Source organism: Anomaloglossus baeobatrachus, chromosome 8, assembly GCF_048569485.1.
Source record: "Anomaloglossus baeobatrachus isolate aAnoBae1 chromosome 8, aAnoBae1.hap1, whole genome shotgun sequence".
Taxonomy (NCBI): domain Eukaryota; kingdom Metazoa; phylum Chordata; class Amphibia; order Anura; family Aromobatidae; genus Anomaloglossus; species Anomaloglossus baeobatrachus.
The window spans coordinates 217015437-217025738 of record NC_134360.1 but is presented as its reverse complement, the minus strand read 5'-3'; positions in this window follow the sequence as shown (position 1 = coordinate 217025738).

Genomic DNA, 10302 nt, shown 5'->3' with positions numbered 1-10302 from the left:
GTCTGTCCTTAACCCTTCAGCAGGATTAGACAATGTTCTTTGTTTTCTAAAGACCCTTCAGCAGACGCCCCAGATTCCTGCATGTGGGTGCACTACATAAAGGGTCCTGGAGCATCATATAGCAGAATGGTCTTTGGTCCCACGGACACCGGGGCTTGGTCCTATGACCGCGTCATGTCTGGAGACAGATACAATCTTCAACATTCAGATAGTAACACCAAAAAGAAAATGTGGTGTAATGATGGAAGTCCTGTTACTGACATGTTATGAATAAAAAGAAGAGAGTTACTCCATATACAACGGTAATGAAGCTCTGTGCACATGACATGGAGCACCGTCCACCGGCAGAGAAGTGTGCACTGAGGAAAGTGCGGCCCCGCCAAACTAAGTAAGGTCGAAAAAAGTGTTATTCAAAATCTACCGGCAAAGAAGTGTGCACCGAGGAAAGGGCGGCTGCACCAAATTAAGAAAGATCAAAGAAAGTGTTATTTAACATTCACCAGTAAGGAAGTGCACACTGAGGAAAAAGCGGCCGCGCCAAACTAAGAAAGATCAAAGAAAGTATTATTTAAAGTCTACCGGCAGAGAAATGTGCACCGAGGAAAGAGCAGCCTCGCCAAACTAAGGAAGATCAAAGAAAGTGTTATTCAAAATCCACCAGTAGAGAAGTGTGCACTGTGCACTAAGGAAAGGGCGGCCTCGCCAAACTAAGAAAGATCAAATCAAGCGTTGTTCAAAATCCACCAGTAGAGAAGTGTGACCCGAGAAAAGGGCGGCCTCGCCAAACTAAGAAAGATCAAAGAGTGTTATTCAAAATCCACCAGTAGAACCAATATAAGATTTTAATGCATTGGTACCATACCCCGAAGGTGCTTGGTAAGCTTTTCCCTGGCATGTCAGACCAATGTTGGAGATGTGTGAGGGACAAGGGGTCTCTCATTCATATTTTTTGGGACTGTGAGGTTCTCACCCCCTTCTGGAGAGGGGTGGAGAGATTGGTCTATTAAGTTTTGGAGTTTGAGGTAGCTCTGGATCCATTTAACTACCTTCTCAATGTCCCGCCTTTAGAGACCTCAAAAAACTCAGCTAGGTTGCTCCTCCACATATGGAATTCGGCAAAGTGTTTGATAGCTTCTTTTTGGAAAAAACTTTCCCCCCTACTATTCAGGATTTGGAGTCGCGGATACAAGAAGCAAAGTGGATGGAGTACTGTCACGCTCCCCGGGTCCCCTGCCACGCTCTCCGGCTCCCCTGCCTCGCTCCCCGGCTCCTCTGCCACGCTCCCCGGCTCCCCTGCCTCGCTCCCCGGCTCCCCTGCCTCGCTCCCCAGCTCCTCTGCCAGGCGTCCCCCGCTCCACAGCCTCCAGGCCCCATCACCTGCGGTCCCCAAGCGGCCCGGTCCCCGCTCCCGGCGCCCGTCGGCAGCTCTGCTCCAGCCCGGCTCTCCTGCCTCCTGTTCACCGCTCCCTGCTCTGGCTTCTGGCACCCGGGCCTCGCGCATGCGCATTAGGGCGCGCGCGCGGTCATTGACGCTCTCTTAAAGGGCCAGTGTCCTCCAACAGGATATTGAAGAATCAGGTACAGGGTATATAGGGGGATCCTTTCCAAGTGGGCGGGGCCTGTTCTTCGTGTTTTGCTAAGCTAGGAGTCAGGTCTCCTTGTGCCTTGTGGTATACTTACCTATCTCTCTCCTAGAGCCGCTCCTGCCTCGCCAACCGGTTCTGACGATACCCGAACCCCGAACGGTGACGGTCTGCCATCCCGTCAAGTTCATACCATCTCCAATCCCTGTGGTGACCCGTCTTCTCTCTCCGTCAGTTCCGGACTCTGCCTGACGTCATCTCGGCCTCCGAACCTGAGCTCCGTCACCCGGACTACCTTCAGTGACTCCGTGGTCCCAGGGACTTCTACACTCCTCTGAACGGACTGTCCTGCTACCTGTAGTGCTCCGGCTACCGGGCACCTTGCCCTCGGTGAGGTGTTCAGCCCAGTGGATCCACCTCCTGGGTCTGCCCGTCCACCTGGCCCTAACAAGTACCTTACTGCGTATATAAACAATTGACTGGAAAAATTTCAACAAATATGGACACCGTGGGATCTTTTTATGGACATTCATAGCTAGTTGCCAGACCAAAAGATACACATACCTAAAAAAATTTTACCAGTGATTTATGGGGTTCATATTCTAATTGTCCTTCATTGCTCTTTCCGTTCCCTTCTTTCCCTGTGTCTTCCCCGAGTCAGACAGTACTGTATATCTATGTAATTCTCTTTTCTTTTTTCTATGTCTTAATGGAAATTCTTGTTAATCAATAGTTTAAAAAAAAAAAAAAAAATCCAGTAGAGAAGTGTGCACCGAGGAAAGGGGCAGCCTCGCCAAACTAAGAAAGATCAAAGAAAGTGTTATTCAAAATCCACCGTCAGAGAAGTGTGCACCAAGGAAAGGGCGGCCCCGCCAAACTAAGAAAGATCAAAGAAAGTGTTATTCAAAATCCATCAGGTAAAACCATCAACTCCTGCTATACAGTGAAGCCTTACCATAGATCTAAGGTGCAATGTCTGCAAGAAACGCATCACTTGATGGTGGACCCTTTTTTGTAGTTTTAACTTATGGGCTTTAATAAAGATTGAAGAAAATGTTATTCACTGGAGGTGCCGGCCTTTTCCTCTCGATGTCTTAATAGACATGTTCTCGGGTTCGGCTGGTCCAGCCGGACTGTAAAAAAAGTCCAATTTGGAACCAGACTTCACCTGAACTTCACCCCAAACTCCAAACCCCATAAAAAGTAACAAGCAAAAAGGTAACAATGTTATGACCTTGTCACTTTCAGGCTCCATATCTCACCATCCTCTACAGCTATGAGCGTGAGACAACCTTCATTTTATAGACAATTATCTTGGTTATCTCACATAAATCTCATGTGCAGCTATTTAGCATATGATTAGTTATGCGGATTCTCATCATGTCGCTGCATTGTTACTGTTTTGCTCCTAAAAATCTAAATTTTAATTTTTATTATTTTGTAAATCCACCTTTGACTTTCATCTCTGCCTGAATCCTTCTGGGCTCTCCATCAGATTACTGCATGTCTCCACCGAAACCTGCTCCCAGGTCTCCTACACGTTCCCAGTGTTGGTGTATACTGGTCGGCTCTCTTGGGGATGTATACTGCTTTTTCTTCACCCACAAGTGTTGGATTGGGTTAAATACACCAAAAGCACCATATTAAATAAACACCCGGGGTTCGTACCGTGATGACCCAATGGGTGAGCACAAACGCCATGATAACATGCAGAAAAAGAGGACAAATGCAAACAGATCCAAAGTTTATTAAATAGCAATAGACAAAAAGTTACAACATGAAAGTGAAATTCTGCAAACAGTCAGAAAATACACCAAAATGTCGTGACAAAGCCACACTCATTGTCAATAAATACTAAGTTGATAGTAATATGGGAAGTCAAAAAACAATATCGATCACATAAAACACAGTATATACCCAAATGATGAGCAACCAAGGTATAAAGTGCTGTAGTGCAATAAATCAGTCAATACATATCCATATGGGCAGGGAATGTGGAAAAAAGACCTCCCATACTATCGCAGAATAGACATACCTGGCCCCAAGGTAACTAGTGACCAAGTGCTGCAGCACATGCCAGACATAACATAACGTACCACCATAAATCGCCCACCTCCCTGTTTAGCTTCATTTTGCAGCTCCTCAGTCTTTATCCAGGTGGCTGAACCCAAACAGTAACACAGGCTTCGTTGGGAACAGCATGTTCAGGGTCCATGTACGGACCTCAAACTTTACAGTTCGGGTTCGCCCATCACTAGTCATTAATATTGCCTGTAAAGGGGGACCCTGCTTGTCACCCTCATCCACCGAGTGACCCTAGAACACGTTCCCAATCACCTGATGGGTCTCCTTCCTGCTTCCAGGCATACACACGGTGACACATGTAGACTAGACTTTCCCTCTTCAAGTTGTGGGTACATTTATAACAGCAAGAAACAAAATTGTTACAGTATAGATATAATATAGAGAAGGAAAAAAAAGTACAGTGCTTAAAAGGTTACAAAAAGAAGAACCAACACAAGGACACACAAGTCAAAACCAGTATGAAATGAAAAAGGATAGAGGAAGAAAGCCGTGCCAGATCGGGAGCCATAGGATAAAGGAAGAAAGCCACCCAGGTTGGGAGCCATAGGATAAAGAACGAAAGCCGTGCCGGATCGGGAGCCATAGGATAAAGGAAGAAAGTCTTGCCAGATTGGGAGCCATAGGATAAAGGAAGAAAGCCACGCTGGATCGGGAGCCATAGGATAAAGGATGAAAGCCGTGCCAGATCGGGAGCCATAGGATAAAGGAAGAAAGCCGCGCCGGATCAGAAGCCATACGTCAAAGGATGAAAGCCGCTTGAGCGGGAGCCATAGGATAAAGGATGAAAGCCGTGCCAGATCAGGAGCCATAGGATAAAGGAAGAAAGCGACTCCGGATCGGGAGCCACAGGATAAAGGAAGAAAGCCGTGCCAGATCGGGAGCCATAGGATAAAGAAAGAAAGCCGTGCCGGATCAGAAGCCATAGGATAAAGGATGAAAGCTGCCCCGGATCAGGAGCCATAGGATAAAGGAAGAAAGTCGGGCTAGATCAGGAGCAATTGGATAAAGAAAGAAAGCCGCGCTGGATAGCGAGCCATGCTGATAAGAAAAGACCATTGCATCAATTACCACAGATCGACAGGTTATTCTCTCCTGGTGTCTGACCATGAGATGTTCTGGTCCAGAGGTTAGAATGGGCATCCTCCTCACCCCTCTCCCTCGTCAGATGAGAGACGGATAGCTAATTGTATATAAGGAATCCTATTTACTGATTTATGCCATATTTCCCCAGAAAAATCTCCTTTTAGAATAATATGACCGCCATATCTCAGAACACGACTATCCACAGTTCAAGTTGCTATTACATTTTTGTGGCTTCTTAAGGCTTCGTTCCCACCATGAGCTTTTGCTGAGTTTTTGGTGTTGCAGTATTTTGCACCATTTCTGCACCTTGCCTTTTTATTGCGTTTTGACGCTGTTTTGTTTTGTTTTTTGTCTCTATTTGGTGTGTCACGCTTTAAATAAAGCTGCTTTGTTTTTGAAACTTAATCTTAATTGGTTTTGACAAAACTTTTTTGGCATTCATATTATTAATTATTAGTATTTATTTATAGAGCACCATTGATTCCATGGTGCTGCACATGAGAAGGGGTTACATACAGAATTACTGTACAAGTTACACTAGATAGACTGGTACAGAGGGGAAAGGACCCTGCCCCCGGGGGCTTACATTCTATAGGATATTGGGGAGAAGACAATACGTGGGGCAGTGGTGAGGCGGCAGCTCCGGACGTGGTGAGGTGGCAGCTCCGGCGGTGATGAGGCGGTAGCTTCGGCGGTGGTGAGGCGGTAGTTCCGGCGGTAGTTCCGGCGGTGGTGAAGTGACAGCTCCGTCGGTGGTGAGGCGTCAGCTCCGGGGGTGGTGTGTCAGCAGCTCCGTTAGTGGTGAGGCGGCAGCTCTGGCGGTGGTGAAGCGGCAGCTCTGGTGGTGGTGAGGTGGCAGCTCCGGCGGTGGTGTGCCGGTAGTTCCGGCGGTGGTGAGGCGGCAGCTCTGACGGTGGTGAGGCAGTGGGGTCATTGGAGATTATAGGCATTTCTGAACAGATGAGTAGGTGCGAATTACCTTTTTGTTGCGTTTACGCTGCAGAAATAAACTAATGATGTAGATTTTCCGCATGTAATGAAAGTCTATGGTGACACTTTGCACAGAAAACTCAGCGTATCCTCAGGAGAAAATTACATGTTACCGCAATGAGTTTACACAATGTAAAAATAGAAATGCAGTGTCAGGAGACTTGTATGGATCCCGCCATTCTGCTGGAACTGAAAAACATTGCGGTTGTGGCTCAGCGGAAATGTGCAGCATCAAAAACTCATCAAGGGAGCGCACATTGTAGGGATGTCAGGGAAGCCTTTCCATTGGGCCGCGATGTCCCTGATATGGACAGAAATGGCCAGTCTGCCAAGCTGCCATCTTTCTTCCTTCATATTTTAGCGCCTCTAAGGGGTACTTTGCACGTTGCAACATCGTTACTGCGATCTCGTCTGGGTCAAATCGAAAGTGACGCACATCCGGCGCTGCAACGTGTAAAGCCTACATGCACCGATAAACGATCGCAAAAGCTTCGAAAATCGGTGATCTGTGTAGTGTCGGTCATTTTCGCTGCAGCGACAGGTACGATGTTGTTCCTCGTTCCTGCGGCAGCACACATCGCTGTGTATGAAGCCGCAGGTGCGAGGAACATCTCCTTACCTGCGTCCCACCTGCAATGAGGAAGGAAGAAGGTGGGCGGGATGTTTCCCGCTCATCTCCGCCCCTCCGCTTCTATTGGCCGCCTGCCGTGTGACGTCGCTGTGATGCCGCACGACCCGCCCCCTTAGGAAGGAGGCAGGTCTGTGACGGGGTATGCGGCAGAGCAGTAAGGGATGCCAGGCCAAGGAACAATTCAAAGGGCTTTATTGGAACCACAAAGATAAAGCTAAAGCACTAAACATAAATATAAATCCTTAAAGTCTGCAAGGAGTCTACAACAAAACAAAAGATCTAGTGGCACCTCCCGGTATTCCGATGATAGGGAAAATATGGCAATGGTCCTTATGAGTTCCTTGAGTCCAACAGGGTGAACAACAAAATGCAATCCCACGTGGCCACTGATCTCCAGTCTGTGACAGTCCATACACAGGTTCTAGGATCCAGCCTCAGCAATAGATCCTAGTCCTCCAGCCGAGATCCAACTAACTGAACTAACATGGGTCTCATTGTTCTTCTCTCCTGGGATCAGCCCCTTAGGTGGGCAGAAGAGTCCAACTCCGCCTGGACACTTGATACATGAATGGACTTTAGACTGCTGGCTCTGTCTTGTTCACCAAGTTGTAGATTGGAGAAGTCCCATGCTGAGAAGAACAAACAATCTCCCAGCAGAAGCAGTACAAAGGAGAGACAGACTATTACACCATGAGCACAGGCGGGAGAGGGACACGCTGTTACAACCCCTTCCCCCCTTAATTTGTGTACAGACTAGTGACCTCAACAGGTCGCTTGTCAAGTACACGTAAACATGTGTACCCTTACTCAGAGCTCCTCCTGGCTGGACAATCCATCTGCATTTTGGGTGTTGGCTCCAGGTTCTTTAGTGTATGGTGAAGATGTAGGGTTGAATGTTCGGCTCCAGTTTGTATCCTCCTTCACTTAAACTCTGCTTCCTGCACCCACAAATTGGCATTGTATATCTCCCACATCATTGCCTAGGAGAATGTCTGCAGGAAGGCCGCTCATCACACCGATTATGCATTGTTTTGCCCCAAAGCCATAATCCAGGGTAACACTTGCTCTTGGAATCTCTGAGTCCCCCAGCCAATTCAATGGCAATTCCTGGTCCCTTTTGCATTGCTTCTGGTTGAATTACTCGGGGATCTGCTATGGTGAGAAAAGCCCCAGTGTCACGAAAGCCAACAACTTTTTATCCATCCAGCATGACCTCCTGTAGATGTTTATGCTGAAGATCAGAAGAACGGGTGGCTGTGGCTCGCACCCCATAGACTCCTGGTAGAGAAGTCAACATATCAGAGTCACTTGGCAAATCATCAGGGCCTGAATCCAGCTATTCTCCTACTGAGTGTGTCTGTAGATAATGGACAGGCAAAGGTGGTCTGCAGCTGTTCTGCCTCCGAACACCTGGACAGTGAGCATTTAGATGACCAGGCTGCTCACATCGATAACATCTGCGTTGCGTCTCACTCCTTCCAGTTTGCCTTCTGGAGAAGTAGGTAGGAGACCTTGGTGACTGATATTGAGGGGCAGGTGCTGGAGGTGGTTGTCGATTTGAAGGATGACTCCGCTGGATAGATGGGCATGTGGCCCGCAGATGCCCGGGATGCCCACAGCTATAACATCTTCGCTCTTCTACCTTCTCTCTTCGTCGCATTCCAGAAAATGTGGTAGAAACAACTGGATGCACATTCACACTGGTATCCACATGAGGTGGTGATCTAGGAGGTCGAGGAACATTGGGCACTGAAGGACAAGGAACCTCTGGTGTTGGGGAGCTGGTCATTTTTTCTCCCTCTACTAGCAGCTTCTTCCACTGAGGTTTTATAGTGAGCACCTCATCAGCTAGAGCAGCAGCTTGTTCCACTGTCTCTGGTCTCTTCTCGCGCACCCATTCCCGGATCTCAGTAGGGCACTTGGCATAAAACTGTTCTTTTAGGATGACCTGGATGAACGTCTCCCAAGTTAAGGCCCCCTCTCCCATCAGCCAGCGATGGCATACTTGTTTCAGTCTGTGGGCATACATCTTGAAAGACACTTCCCCATCACAGGCTAACGTACAGAACTGAATCTTATAAGTATCTGGGGTCACAGCATACTGTTCTAGAATGGTCTGTTTTATCTCCCCATACTCACAATTCCACTCAGGGTCCATAGCTCTATAGGCGTCGGCAGCTCCACCCTCCAAGAGGCCCACCAGGTGTCTGACTCACTCTCTTTCTGGGACTTCCATTAATCGGCACTGATGCTCAAAGTCCTGGAAGAAGCCCTCAATGTCGCCTGCAGCTTCATTAAATGGCTTAAAGTCCTTGCGGGACACTCTGCAGAATTCTCTCATAGTGGGTGCAGTGGTTACAGTTTGTCTGGAGCCCCTAGCTGCTTCCACAGCAAATCTCCTCTCCAGCAATGCTGCCCTCTCTTGAGCTCTGCAAATGGCATCCCTCTTATCTTCTATGGTGGCCTTATCTCCAAGCACTGCCATCTCCTCCTCATACCACACAACCCATTGACATTTTTGGGTATTTACCTCCAGCTCCAGTCTTTCCTCCCCTTGCTGTGGAAATTGTTCCTCGGTGCCATCTTGCAGGCAAGCGTTTTACAAAAAAAGGAGGTGAGCCAGCACTGCTTATGAATGGCATGCAACAATGAAGAAATAAAAAGTGTAATATTCACAAATTCATTCCTACTGTAACAATTCAATGAGATTTTTTACAAATGATTGATCAATGATTTGAGCCCCCCTGCCCCGTCACGGCAAATCTCTATAGGGGGGTCCCTAACGCTATATTATAAATTATTATGTACCATAAGGTCTCATATAATGAGTAGGACCATATGAAAACACCACTTACCCGAGACATGTCTGAACCGCTCCCATGCTGCCAGGACTGACAACCGCGAATAAAGGCAGCCCAGGTGCCAGTGTGTGTGGCAGAACCACACACACCAGCACAATGTCAGGACTGGCCCTCACAGTGCCAGACCAGCAAACATGGATGAGGGCAGAACAAGGTTCAGGCAGGTGGTGTTTAAATAATGATGCCTTGGAGCAGGAGGCGGTGGCTGTGTGTGAACAAGCACCAAATCATTATATGAGACCTTATGGTACATAATAATTTATAATATAGCGTTAGGGACCCCCCAATAGAGATTTGCCGTGACGGGGCAGCGGGGCTCAAATCATTGATCAATCATTTGCAAAAAATCTCATTGAATTGTTACAGTAGGAATGAATGTGTGAATATTACACTTTTTATTTCTTCATTGTTGCATGCCATTCATAAGCAGTGCTGGCTCCCCTTCTTTTTTCGTTTACTGGTCAGGTGGTTGACCGCCACCATGCCGTGCACGCCCAGTGTGGTTTGCAAATTCCTTCTGTCGCCATCAAAATTCAGTTTGGTGCTTGTTCACACACAGCCACCGCCTCCTGCTCCAAGGCATCATTATTTAAACACCACCTGCCTGAACCTTGTTCCGCCCTCATCCATGTTTGCTGGTCTGGCACTGTGAGGGCCGGTCCTGACATTGTGCTGGTGTGTGTGGTTCTGCCACACACACTGGCACCTGGGCTGCCTTTATTCGCGGTTGTCAGTCCTGGCAGCATGGGAGCGGTTCAGACATGTCTCGGGTAAGTGATGTTTTCATATGGTCCTGCTCATTATATGAGACCTTATGGTACATAATAATTTATAAATATAGCGTTAGGGACCCCCCTATAGAGATTTGCCGTGACGGGGCAGGGGGGCTCAAATCATTGATCAGTCATTTGCAAAAAATCTCATTGAATTGTTACAGTAGGAATGAATTTGTGAATATTACACTTTTTATTTCTTCATTGTTGCATGCCATTCATAAGCAGTGCTGGCTCCCCTCCTTTAAGCGTTTTACAAATCCTTAATTAGTTGCTTCTTGGAGAGTCCTTTGTAG